The following is a 15032-nucleotide window of genomic DNA, read 5'->3' as shown; positions in this document are numbered from 1 at the left end:
TAGTAATGGCGATTGCATCTCATGTGAATTGGGATGCAGTCAGCACAGCGTATCCTGTCAGCCGTGGTCACCTGCTTCACAGGGCAATAGGCGGCTAATCCCTGATCGCTGTTTCAGCATCCATATTTATGCTGAGCTCTCACGTCCTTGCTAGTCCGACACAAGATGGTGCTGCCTCACTCTTAACCCTTTGCAATGCAATTTTGAATTTGGGGTTTCCTAGGGGGCTTTCTCTTTCTGCCATTTCACAATAGTGCCATCTGCTGGCTAGAGCCAGTACTGCGGTATGGGACATGCTGGAGAGGCCCCCGACAGAGCAGCCAGTAATATACAGTAAGAATACCCTGCCAGATGTCTTCCGACATCGGAGCTGTACAGCCTTCAATCAGAATGTCTTCAGAGGTCAGACAGTGGATTGGAAAGGCTTAAAATAAAACTACTTCCGCTTCCATTTTATGCCAAATCTTGTACCATATCCGCACTGTACCGCCCGCCATCCAACCACTTCCTATGAACATCATAGTATAAAATAAAAATGACAAATTTATAGAACCATTCCCCCCAAATAACAGATTGTGGCACCCTATTCTGCAGCAGTTGAGGTGCGTATTATAAATATGATCCCCCCTACTGTAAATGATAAAGAATAGGAGTCGTGCGACCAGAATAAATGTCCTCAGCCTGCAGCCTTATGCTCTTATATGTTCATCAAACTGCTTGGTGACTTCTCATCTTCTTCTTATTTACAGTAGAGTTTACATTGTCCCATATGTATTATAAGACATACATGTATCATTGTTTTACAATGTTTCGATTGGGAGTGGGCTTGTTCATTGTGGGAGCATTGGTAGGCTGGAGCAGCTTTTTCATTGGAAGAGAAAAGGAGTCCTCGAGGTTGGAGTGTGTGCTGTGAGGCCTATGGAGTCACTATGTAGTGGGTCTCTTGCTGTACGCTCACTGTTGCGCAAAAGTTATCATCCGGATGTTGCCAAAGAAGCCTGGAGTGTGTCATGTAGAGCAGATGATAATACATTACTGCTTGGGAGTAGTGGGCTGGTACAGTTGCAATCAAAATTATTCACTCCCATGTCAAATTAGGTCAAATTTACCAACTTTATCAGCTGTTTGCAAAACAATCAAACAAGAATAACTCGCATTGCTCAACACATCTACTATAAAACATGATTTCTGCAAATTCAATACAAAATACCACTTTTAATGACTACTGCAGTCTCAGAATTATTCACCTCCCTGAATAAAATCCCTCATAAGAGCATAGATCTGCAAATCAAGTGTTATCACAAGCACACCTGATGCAACTAATCAAGGCCTCCATTAGTTGCATCAGATGTGTTTGAGATAAAACACATGAAATACCTGGACTGGTAAGAGCAATGTTGACTGTTACGTTTGATTTCATGTTAGAAAAGTGGCTAATTCAAGAGAGTGATCTAAAAAGTTAAGAGAAGGGATCATTGCTCATAGAAGAAAAAGATAGCAAAAGCACTGAATGTTTCTAGAGATACATTTGGAAGCATAGGTTCGTAAGTTCAAAGTTAGCCCCTTCCCGCTCCAGGACATAGATTTACGTCCTGGAGCGTCGGAGTATGTATACAGAGAGGTCGCGGGGCGACCTCTCTGAATACAGCGCGGGCATCAGCTGTTTACTACAGTTGACACCCACGGGCAATAGCCACGATCGTCCGATTGTGGCTATTAACCCTTTAAATGCCGCTGTCAATTCTCACAGCAGCATTTAAAGCCCCCGAACGCTGTGAGATCGGGGAAGCCGTGCAGGTGTCATGGCAGCCGGGGGCCTTCTGAAAGGCCCCACAGCTGCCTTGAGAGACTGACTATCAAGCCATCCCTGTGGGGTGGCTTGATATGCTGCCTGTCAGATTGCAGTATGGCGTAATACTATAGCATTACGTCATACTGCAGGAGCGATCAAAGTATCGCATATTGTAGTCCTCCAGAGCGACTTAAAAGTAAAGTGAAAAAAAGAGCAATAAAGTTTTTTTAATTGTGAAAAAAAAAGTAATAAAAGTTTAAATCACCCCCCTTTTGCCATACCTATAATTAAAAAGTCTAAATAATAAAATAAAAATACATATTTGGTATCGCCGCATCCGTAAAAGTCCGATCTATCAAAGTAGCACATTATTTACCCCGCACGGTGAACGTCGTCCAAAAACAATATAGAGAACTGCACTTTTTCAGTTACCCTGTCTCCCAGAAAAAACGCTATAAAAAGCGATCAAAAAGTCATATGTATTCCGAATTAGTACTAACGGAAACTACAGGACATCCTGCAAAAAATGAGCCATCGCTGAACTACGTTGACGGAAGAATAAAAAAGTTATTGCGCACACAAGATGATGGCAGAAAATAATTACAAATAACTTTTTGTCTTTGAAGAAAAAAAAAGAGTAGTATAGTAAAAAACAAAACTATACAAGTTTGGTATCATAGTAATCGTACTACTGACCCTTAGAATAAAGTTATCGGGTCATTTTTGTTGCAGTTTGTGCGCCGTAGAAACAAGACGCGCTGAAAGATGGCGGAATGTGGTTGTTTTTTTTCATTTTACTCCACTTAGAATTTTTTTAAAAGTTTTTTTAGTACATTATATGGTACTTTAAATAGCACCATTGAAAACTACAACTCGTCCCGCAAAAAACAAGCCCTCATACAGCGACGTCGATGGATAAATAAAAGAGCTATGATTTTTTTTTTAAGGGGGGGAGGAAAAAACGAAAATGGGAACACTGGCTGCACTACCTGGACACGGCAGAAAGAGGAAACGATCACTGTTTGTTACCAGATTCCTGAGGAGACAGGTCGTCAAAAAGCCTTAAGTGACTCAAGAACTTCAGAATGTACACCTCTACTCACACAAAAGCCAAGAAAAATTAGCTCCCATATGCTCAAAACTTTATTTATAAGCTACAGAAGTTTTAAGATTTTGGTCCCTGGAGCGATGCAACAAAAGTGGAACTTTTTCTGGCCTGCAGGAGGAAGAATGAAGCATACAGTGAAGTGTGATGGTGGCTTAGTGATGCTCTGGGTCTGCTTTGCTTCCTCCGGAAGTAGAAATCTGCAGCGAGTGGAGGACAAGATGGATTCAATGAAGTATCAGGAAATCCTAGGAAAATACATCATGCCTTCTGTGAGGAAGATGGAGCTTGGGTGTCTTTGCCAACTTTCCAACAGAATTATGATCCCAAGCAGACCTCACAGTCTACTGAGGCTTGGTTTCAGAACAAGTACTAGATGGAGTTGTCATCCCCATTGCCTAACTTGAACCCCAATGAAAAAAGGCCGTTGTAGCACGCAAACCCAATAATATTAGTGAACAGGAGGCCATTGCCCATGAGGAATGCGCTAATATTCCTTGGGAATGCTGTCAGAAGCTGCTGTCTGGCTATGCATCACATTTTCAGCAGGTCATAACAGCAGAAGGCTACTCTACTAAGAGCTAAAGGCAAAATTCACTGAAAAATGGCCAAATACCAGTTCCCAGCCGCATGGAGAAGGAAATGCTATATGGGGAACTTAACACAGGTGCAAAATAATGATGAAGAACCACTGGTCCCCCACCTCCTGACTCATTGGGGTGGGGTGGTGGGGGGGGGCTGCTACTTAGCATTACTTGAACACAAAATAGTTATTTAAAAGTTGCAGTTTTCAAACTTTCAATTTTCTGCTTGCAAGACAAATGATCATACCACACAAAATAGTTATGAAATCACATTTTCGATATGTCCCCTCTATGATGGATGGCATCATTTTATAAGTGTCCTTTTATTTATTTTGGACATCAGGAGGTTTATAGGTATAGCAGCAATTTTTCTAATTTTGAAGAAAATATCCCAAAACAATTTTTTAAGGAACCAATTTATATCTAAAGTGACTTTGAGATTCCTATATATTAGGAACCCCCATAAATCACCCCATTTTAAAAACGGCACACCTCAAAGTATTCAGAATGGCATTTACAAAGTCTGTAATCTCTTTAGGTGCTTCACAGGAGCTAAAGCAAAGTGGAAGATAAGTTTGAAAATGTAATTTTTCTTACAGACATAGCAGAAGTTAGCAAAACAACAAAATTCAATATTTAATACCTTGAATCTGAAGTTTTTAGAAATATCTCACATGTGACCCTAATGTGCAACATGACTTAAAGGCCCCAGAATTGAAGGAGCACCTTGCAGATTTCTGGGCCTCCCTTTTATTGAGCCATTTCCCAGGTTAAATAATTTTGATTGAAACTGTAAATGTGCGGTTGACCTGGGGAGTTTGCCAGGGCTGTCAGAGAAAGCCAAGGCGGGTTGGGTGATACTGGATTCATACCTGCTGGAGGCTACAAGTCAAAGAGGGACTAAAAAATAGGGTCTGGGAAAGGCCGGTGAGTAGTGTGATGTTGGCTGCCCTGAGGCTTACGGTGTGGCCTGGTTGGTTCAGTCCTGTGGTTTAATGGCCTGAACAGGAGCATGGTTGGAGGGATTGGTTGAGGAAGGGCTCTCATGAATAGAGCCAGAAGTAGCAACGACTCTCCACTTGTTTGTGTACAGAAAGCTATGTTGTAAAGTTGAAATGAGTTATTGGTTAGCTGTGTCAAGTTTTGAAAGATGGTGTGAAGTTAATATTGTTAAGAGGGTTGGTGTAAAGTCAACACTAGCATGAGGCCCCTGTGAACTTAACAGTGACCTGTGAGAAAGGATATAATGTTTGAATTATAAAGTTGGATTTATCAGTGTTCAACTAATAGCACCTAGAGTGTACTGCAACTACTAAACTTCTATGCCTTATATAAGACTTATAACTATCAAGCGTGTTGTGCCACTGTCATGTAAAGAAAGAAATGTAAAAATTTTCAGTTTCAACCAATATGGTCTTCGACTGTTTCTTTGAAGGGAAACTACAAGACCGCCCTCTTACATGGGACATTTTATAACATAGATTCCTAGTTGCCACTACTACCATTTCCAGTGAATTCACCCGATGTTTAATAAAAAGATTTCTTAAGGTTCTCTGACACTTCCGGTAGGTAGGATCTAAAAATTTGTCTTCTGAGATCTTATTATATGAAGCATAAAGTTTAGAAATGAATTCTATTCTCTATCCAGATAAATATACTTTAAATACCCAGTTATCCCAAATAAGTTATCTATACCACCCCAATTTTTTGCACCAGTATTATCGTAAGCCCAGGACCCCTCTTAAATAATGAGTCATCTATGAAGTAATGCCTACATTTTTATAACTACAGTAGATACATTTTCTAGATACAAATATCCATTTGGAAGTGAAATAGTTTGAAGCCTTACTGTAGCAATGAATGATGCGGAGCAAAGAAGTCACCATTGGCCTGTAAACATTTTCTCCACCTTTGAACTCAAACTGTGAAGCAACTTTGGAAATATTCAGGACATTGGTATATGGCCCAGGATCATACACTATATTTCATAGCATGTATGTTAGAGAAATGTTGACTACAGAGACTATTCTTGACTGGCCTAAACAGGTGGAAGTCTGAGCGTGCCAAATCAGGTATGGTGGTGTGTCTTTATTGCCCACTCTGATTTGGCAATGACCTTAGATGTCGTATCTGGTCAACAGTTCTTTGCAAACATCAACTCTCGGGAATTTATGAACCATGGTTATTTCCCATGGAACCCATTTAGTACACATTTTACAATATCTCCAGTTATGGATTATTATTTCTACAGATCCAAGGGCCACATCCAACATTATTATAGATCTCTCTGATGGTCACATGTTGATCTTCGTGAATCATGTTCTTCCCTTTCTCTGGCTTCTCTACTATCACTGCACTTGACAGCTGCCACTATGCGGCTTTTCACCCACAGATGATTCCTCTAATTGAAAACTCTTCATCCACCTTCTGACATTGATGTAGTCAATTGTGGCTTTACCCAACACAGCTTATCAGTCTTCTGTAGATCTCTGGAGCACTGCAGCCTTCCATTTCCAAGAACCCCAGGATAGCCCGCTGCTTCTGCCTTCTAAACAACACTTTATGAATATATAGCAGACATGAAACTGTAGATTGGCAAAGTTATACATTTTAATTTACTACCATGCTAGAATTACAAGCATTTAGGCATTACTTTATGGACGCCCTTGTAATCTGCATCCAAATTCATTTATACGTCATAGCTTCCAAACACATTCATTAAATACCCCCTAATACAGTTTGTCTTTATTTCCAAGTTACTGCCTTCCAACCAACCACTAGGTTGACTCCTACCCCCTTCTTTTTCTCATCTGTAGCTTTCTAATTTGAAGGAGACTTGCTGCCCTTTGTAACATGATTGGGCTGTTTTCCAGCCAGGCTATAGGGTGTTGCACAAGGAAAATAGGAAAACCTAACTTTCATTCAAGAACTGTTCTTGGAACCGCAACACAGCAAAACAGTCTGTTGAATTCTTGACCTACTGGCTTAGACATGGAGTTAATGGTGGTTTGGGCAATGGGTTCACTTAGGCTGTACAAAGTCCGCTCTAGTCAGTAGGGTATCATCAGCATAGAGATGGTACTGAAAGCCAAATCTTCTGATGGTCTGTCCAATGGGGGCTGCCTAGATGAAGAAGAGGAAGGTCCAAGACCCGCGTCCTAGGGATCCCAACAGCAAGGGAAAGAGGAGGGGAAGTAGAGCCAGCAAAGGATATGCTGAACAACTGGTCAGATAGGTAGGAGGAGAACCAGGAGAGAGCGGTGTCCTTTAGGCCGATGGAGCAAACCATACTAAGGAGAAGTTTGTGGTCAACAGTGTCAAATGCTGCAGAGAGGTCGAGGTGGATCAGTAGAGAGTAGTTGCCCCTCGACTTGGCCATCAGGAGATCGTTTGACACTTTAGTCAGGGCGGTTTCTGTTGAGTGTAGGGGGCAGAAGCTGGACTTTAGGAGGTCAAAAAGAGAGTTTTCTGAGAGATAGTTTGGAGATGAAGGGGAGGTTGCAGATGGATTGGTAGTTGGCAGCATTGGTCAAGTCAAGATTCCATTTCTTTAGCAGTGGGGATATGATAGCGTGTTTGAATAAGAAGGTGAATTGCCAGAGGTCAGAGAGAGGTTGAATATAGTGGTGCGGTCAGAGATAACCACTGGGAAGAAGGATCGGAGGAGATGTGAGGGGAGAGGGTTGCTAGCACAGGTGATGGGGTGAGCAGGGGAAAGCAATCTGGAGATTTCTTCCTCTGTCGTTTGTCTGAGTACAGAGTAAGCAGGAGCTAGATGTAGTACTGACAAGACTAGGGTCGGGGCTAGTCTGAGATTGGGAGGTTATTTCCTGCCGGATGTTGTCAGTTTTCTTTTTGAAGTAAGCAGCCAGCTCTTCAGCACTAAGATCTGGCACTGGAGGCTACAATTTTGAGCTGAGAAGAGAGTGGAAAGTGTCAAAGAGTAGTTTAGGATTGTGAGATAGTGAGGAGGCGAGAGAGGTGAAGTAGACTTGTTTGGCGTGGTGGAGGGCGAGGTTGTAGGTTCTGAGCATGAATTTAAAGTGGAGAAAGTCCATGGACTTTTGAGGCTTTCTCCACTCGTTCAACACATCTAGAGCACCGCTGGAGGAAGTGCATTTGAGGCATAAGCTAGGTTTGTCGTGGTCGGCATCTAATGACCTGGGTCACAGGGGGCGCCGCTTCATCCAGGGCATGTTTGAGAGCGGTGTTCTAGTGAGCTGCAGCCAGGTTGGGGCAGGAGAGGAGAGAGATAAGGGAAAGAGAAGACTGTAGTGACTCCACAAAGTTTTGGGTGTGAACGGCCTGAAGTTTTCACATTTTTAAAGTAAATAAATAAAAGGCCAACATATGTGGTATGACCACATCCGTAAAAGTCCAATCTATTTAAATATTGCATTATTTATCCATTGAATGCCATCAGAAAAAAATACCCACCACCACAATTGTACTTTTTTGGTCACCCTATAACTGGGCTCACATGAACGGGTCATATTACGCATGTGGGAGACACGCAGTGGATTCTGGGTTGTGAGCCCATCCAGTGACTCATCATACGTCAAGTAATTGTATTGTGTCTGACCGTGGAGGCATACTTTTTTTTGTTTGTATTTCCTGCACCGTCGCTTAGCAATAACGCGGGTACCATCAGCCCATACGCAATGTAATTGTGTATGGGCTTCTGGTATATCTGTGACCATACAGCACAATGGGCTCTATGGTCGTGGATTCCGACATAAAATAAAGCACGCTGCGATTTTCCTTCCGCTCGCGGAATACCCATTTCATACTCGCGGGTGTGAAGGTATATTCGATAAAATGTGCCTTCCAATGGCTGAGTATTACCACCGATCGTCCGTGCAGACGGCGATCACGGAATCCAAAATTCAAATCCGTTCGTGTGAGGCCAGCCTATATCCAAGATAAAATAGAATAAAAAACAATGAAAAAGTCAGATGTTCTCCAAAATAGTACCAAAAGAAGCTAAAGGTCATCCCACAAAAAATGAGCCATCAAACAACCCCATCCACGGAAAAATAAAAAAGTTAGGGTGGTCAGAGGATAGCAGCTGAAAGTAATTTTTTTTTCCAAATACTTTATTTTTTAAAACTAGTACAACGAAAAAACTATATAAATTTGATAACACCATAATTGTACTGACACAGAGAATAAAGTTATCATGTCCTTTTTTGCCGCACTGCGCATACCATAAAAACATGACCTCTCAAAAACTACCTAATTACCCTTTTTTTTTATTTCACCCCACTCAGAAATTAAAAACAAACTTTTCAGAACATTGTATTTTGGTGATTAGACATCTTTTTCAGTTTTCACACATCCATTTGAGCAGTAGATGGTGCTGTAGAGCAGGTCAGGTTATTATGTGCTTATTAATTAGAAATGCTCATCAATCCCATGAAGACACAACCAGTTAGGATTTTACAGTTAAAGATCCATTCTCCCATGTCTGTAGTAATGGGGAACGGAGCCGCTGGTCCATATCTTTCATTGGCGCAGACAGATAACTGTGCTCGGCTATTTTCGTCAGGCCTCTGAAATAAATGGGTAGGTGCTAGAGATGAGCGAGTATACTCGCTAAGGCACATTACTCGAGCGAGTAGTGCCTTAGCCGAGTATCTCCCCGCTCGTCTCTAAAGATTCGGGGCCGGCGCGGGTGACAGGTGAGTTGCGGCGGGGAGCGGGGAGGAGAGAGGGAGAGAGAGATCTCCCCTCCGTTCCTCGCCGCTCTCCCCCGCCGCTCCCCGAATCTTTAGAGACGAGCGGGGAGATACTCGGCTAAGGCACTACTCGCTTGAGTAATGTGCTTTAGCGAGTATACTCGCTCATCTCTAGTCGGTGCCACTCCATTCATTTCAATGGGAGTGATGGAAATAGAAGACCGCCGTCCCATTGAAATGAATGCTTGAAAAAATGTCCCTGTTCTTGGACCGAAACACAGCTTTTGTACATTTTGGAATGAAATAAAACTATTTTTATAGAAGACTTGGCTGCCACGATCTACTTATACCTACTGAAATGAATGGATTCTCAGCTGAGCATGTGTGACTGGCAGGTCCATTCCCCACTACACTACAGAAATGGGAGAGTCTCTTGAACTGTGAAATAGGAGGGGCATGGCTCCCCCATTCTTAGCATCGGTGGGGGTCCCAGTGGACAGGTAAAAACTGAAAAAAATGCCCCATCGCTGGAATACCCGTCTAAATGGTACCATTGAAAAATATAACTGGTACAGCAAAAAACAAGCCCTCAACAAAAAAATAGAAAAGTTATGATTTTTTGAAAGCAGGAAGGGAAAAAAACCCCTCTGTCTTCAAGGGGTTAATGAAGACTTATAATAACCTGAACGTGCTCTGCAGCACCATCTACTTGTCCACACTGGTACAAACCTCATTACTGCAGGGTGAATACAGCACACTTCCGAGGCCGGGTACACACTTTTATGCACTTTATAACTTTTTTAGTTACACATAAAATGATCAGTTTGTTATGAAACAATTGGAGAGGGAATGAAAGAATATAGAAACCGACATCAGCAGACTACAAACACGCCCCGTGTGCAGGACTGATTGTACAGCAAGTACGAGCAGTGCGTCTGTGAGTCCATCACACCAGCCTAGACAGATTCCCATTCACTGCAAGTAAACGGTAAAAGTTATACAGTGAATCGAATAACAAGAAGAGATCTTGAAAACCTGAGAAATTGCTTCAGAAAGTTTACCATGTTGTACTGAAACTGGAGTAACCCTATAACCCCTTAGTGATGTAGCCAGTTTTTTTTTTTTTTTTTCGATTTTTCTTTCCTACTTTCAAAAACTAATAACTCTTTTATTTTTCCCTCAACGTAGCTGTCTTAGGGCTTGTTTATTGCGGGATGAGTTGTATCTTTCACTGGTACCATTTAATGCACCATATAATGTAATGAAATGGAGAAATATACACAATTCCTCCAGATTTGGGTGAGCCTGAGCCTGCCCTATATGCAACTACTGCTGGCTTCGTTACCCAGTAGAAGTAGCTAGAATTAGGGATAACTCTGATTCATGCTGTTTAACCCCTTAGTTGCCATAGTCAGCACTGACTTCGGCATTTAAGTGGTTAGACCAACGGAGAGAAACTTTTATGTCCCTTGATTGTCCCATCCACCGAGACATGACCATGGGGTGCCAAATGGCTTTCTTGGCAGCTTCCAGGCCTTCCATTCTAGCACTTCTATAACACGCAACTTGTGTGAGGGTTGGTACTGTTGTATCTTGTCTACACCAGATGTAGGGGTGTAGATATGGGTTGGCCAGGGACAGCAGTAGGGAAGGGCCAGGCTGACAGCTGTACATGCCCCTCTGGCATTTAAGCTTCAAAATGGCTGATTCACAGCTGACCTTTGCAGCATGCCATGTCAGCTGCTGGCGACCCTGTGACTCTCCCCCCGCCAGCGGTCTCAGACTTTTACAACTGTTGGCTCCTGCTAACCCTTTTAGTGCCCTGCCGCCACCGGCAGCAAGGTGGCATTTCCGCTCACAACCTACCTGTCACATTTGCAGAGGTCTCCCATGGCGTCCTCCATCTACGCTGAAGCCGAGACCCCACCGAGTCCCATACCATCCGCGCTGAGCTGCCTCTAAACGGCGCTGTTCAGGTCCCTGCTGTGCTGACTTATTGGCGCTGTCGCCCTCCCCGTTCTCCCTGCAACTGCTGCAGAGGGAGACCGCTGTCACTCTAGCAGCAGTAGCAGCCTCAGCTTCAAGGCCGGCCCCGCTTCCAACGGCATATGTCTCTGTGGGGTCTGGGAGGATGAGGCAGAAGGTCCAGCTCAGAAGGGCACGTCTGCGGCAGCCAATCAGCCGCTGGGGGCATGTCCCTCAACTCAGCACTGCCAAAGCATGTCTCTACCAATTATTCTGGGGGAGACAAGATACAACAGTACCGTGAGGGTGTAACAAGTTAGAATACTGAAGTACTGCAGTGTATTGTAGAAGCAATCAAGACATCACATATTCAAGTACTAAAAAATTTAGGCAAAAAAGGTTGAGCATTAAAAAATAATATATATATATATATATATATATATATATATATATATATATATATATATATATATATATATATATATATAAAACGCTTAGAATTGAGGCCAAAAATTTTAATCTTGGTTTCATCAGACCAGAGATTCTTACTTCTCACAGTCTGTGAGTCCTCTAGATGCTTTTTGGCAAACTCAAGGAGGGCTTTCATGTGTCTTTTACTGAGAAGAAGCTTCTTTCTGGCCGCTCTGCCGTAAAGCCCAGATTGGTGCAGTGCTGCAGTGATGGTTGACCTTCTGGAAGTTTCTCCCATCTGCACACAAAATCTCTGGAGCTCAGCCATATGTTGCCATGGGGTTGTTAGCTCCTCTTTTACCAAAACCCTTCTCTACCTGATTATTTATTCTGTTCCAGGAAGAGTCCAGGTTGCTCTAAACGTCTTCCATGAAAGTATCATGGAGCCCCTGTGCTCTTGGGAACTTTCACTGCTGCAGAAAAGTAATGTTTTTGCAGCCTTCTCTAGATCTGTGCCTCCACACAATCCTGTCTCTGAGCTCTACACGCATTTCTCTCCTCCTCATGGCTTGGTTTTGGCCCTGATATGCATCGTGAGCATTTTCGAGATGATCAATAGAAATAAGAGGTCCCCAGAGCTAAAAATCAAGTGTGACACCAAAGGGTGTGAATACTTATGTCAATGCAAAATGTTAGTTTTTAATTTTTAAAAAATTTACAAAGATTTGAACATTTTGTTGTCAGTCTGTCATTATGGGGTATTGAATGCTGAATGATAAGGAATAACTTGATTTCTTTTAAATTTGCAAATAAAATGTAAAAAACATGAAAGGGTCTGAAGACTTTCCAAATGCAGTACATATATAAAAATCCAATAGAAGTAGACGTCACTAGTATAACCACATCCGACAAAAGTGTGAACGAATAAAATATGACGTTATTTATCCTACATGGTGAATGCCATAAAAAATCTACAGCTCACCCTGCAATATAGAAGCCCTCAGACAGCTTCAACGACAGGGAAATAAAAATGTTAGGAGTTTTTTTGCTCTTTTTTTTTTAGATAGTAAAACATAACATACTATTAGAGATGAGCGAACGTACTCGTCCGAGCTTGATACTCGTTCGAGTATTAGCGTGTTCGAGATGCTCGTTACTCATGACGAGTACCACGCGGTGTTCGAGTTACTTTCACTTTCATCTCTGAGACGTTAGCGCGCTTTTCTGGCCAATAGAAAGACAGGGAAGGCATTACAACTTCCCCCTGCGACGTTCAAGCCCTATACCACCCCCCTGCAGTGAGTGGCTGGCGAGATCAGGTGTCACCCGAGTATATAAATCGGCCCCTCCCGCGGCTCGCCACAGATGCATTCTGCCAGAGATCAGGGACAGTGCTGCTGATGCCGGAGCTGCTATAGGGAGAGCGTTAGGAGTGATTTTAGGCTTCAAGAACCCCAACGGTCCTTCTTAGGGCCACATCTGACCGTGTGCAGTACTGTTGAGGCTGCTTTTAGCAGTGTTGCACAATTTTTTTTTTTGTATATCGGGCGTGCAGAGCATTGCGTCCTCAGTCTGCAGTCATTGTACAGAGTATAGGGCCAGTACTGGTGAGGCAGGGAAAGAGATATACAGGCTATATAGGCAGTGGGCTTTTTCAAAAAAATTGGGGAAAAATACTATATTTGGGCTGCCTGTGACCGTCTTCAGTTTACTGCGTGTCTGCTGGGGGTAGTAGTCCTAATTAATACGCAGCTAAGCGTTACAGCAGGCTTGCGCAAAATTGTTTCCTGGCTCTGCTGTCTCCGTTATATCACCGCCATCATCCCGGCAGAGGGAAACAGTATACATAATATTACACGCTGCCTACAGTATCTATCTGCTGGGGGTAGTAGTCCTAATTAATACGCAGCTAAGCGTTACAGCAGGCTGGCGCAAAATTGTTTCCTGGATCTGCTGTCTCTGTTACATCAGCGCCGTCATCCCGCCAGAGGGAAACAGTATACATAATATTATACGCTGCCTACAGTATCTATCTGCTGGGGGTAGTAGTCCTAATTAATACGCAGTTAAGCGTTACAGCAGGCTGACGCAAAATTGTTTCCTGGATCTGCTGTCTCTGTTACATCAGCGCCGTCATCCCGCCAGAGGGAAACAGTATACATAATATTATACACTGCCTACAGTATTATACACTGCCTACAGTATCTATCTGCTGGGGGTAGTAGTCGTAATTAATACGCAGCTAAGCGTTACAGCAGGCTTGCGCAAAATTGTTTCCTGGATCTGCTGTGCGTTCCGTAAGGGAAGTCAGCCTCCAACCACAGGCCAATAAGCGGCACATTTAATTACAGCGTTCTGTTTCTGCACTACTGGTAATACAGCATGCTGAGAGGTAGGGGTAGGCCTAGAGGACGTGGACGCGGGCGAGGACGCGGAGGCCCAAGTCAGGGTGTGGGCACAGGCCGAACTCCTGATCCAGGTGTATCGCAGCTGACTGCTGCGGGATTAGGAGAGAGGCACGTTTCTGGCGTCCCCACATTCATCTCACAATTAATGGGTCCACGCGGTATACCTTTATTAGAAAATGAGCAGTGTGAGCAGGTCCTGTCGTGGATGGCAGAAAGTGCATCCAGCAATCTATCGACCACCCAGAATTCTGCGCCGTCCACTGCTGCAACTCTGAATCCTCTGGCTGCTGCTCCTCCTTCCTCCCAGCCTCCTCACTCCATTACAATGACACATTCTGAGGAGCAGGCAGACTCCCAGGAACTGTTCTCGGGCCCCTGCCCAGAATGGGCAGCAATGGTTCCGAATCCTCTCCCACTGGAGGAGTTTGTCGTGACCGATGCCCAACCTTTGGAAAGTTCCCGGGGTCCGGGGGATGAGGCTGGGGACTTCCGGCAACTGTCTCAAGAGCTTTCAGTGGGTGAGGAGGACGATGACGATGAGACACAGTTGTCTATCACTCAGGTAGTAGTAATTGGAGTAAGTCCGAGGGAGGAGCGCACAGAGGATTCAGAGGAAGAGCAGCAGGACGATGAGGTGACTGACCCCACCTGGTTTGCTACGCCTACTGAGGACAGGTCTTCAGAGGGGGAGGCAAGTGCAGCAGCAGGGCAGGTTGGAAGAGGCAGTGCGGTGGCCAGGGGTAGAGGCAGGGCCAGACCGAATAATCCACCAACTGTTTCCCAAAGCGCCCCCTCGTGCCATGCCACCCTGCAGAGGCCGAGGTGCTCAAAGGTCTGGCAGTTTTTCACTGAGAGTGCAGACGACCGACGAACAGTGGTGTGCAACCTTTGTCACGCCAAGATCAGCCGGGGAGCCACCACCACCAGCCTCACCACCACCAGCATGCGCAGACATATGATGGCCAAGCACCCCACAAGGTGGGACGAAGGCCGTTCACCACCTCCGGTTTGCACCGCTGCCTCTCCCCCTGTGCCCCAACCTGCCACTGAGATCCAACCCCCCTCTCAGGACACAGGCACTACCATCTC

Source organism: Eleutherodactylus coqui, chromosome 13 (assembly GCF_035609145.1).
Source record: "Eleutherodactylus coqui strain aEleCoq1 chromosome 13, aEleCoq1.hap1, whole genome shotgun sequence".
In the NCBI taxonomy this organism is placed as follows: Eukaryota; Metazoa; Chordata; class Amphibia; order Anura; family Eleutherodactylidae; genus Eleutherodactylus; species Eleutherodactylus coqui.
This window is presented reverse-complemented; position numbering follows the sequence as displayed.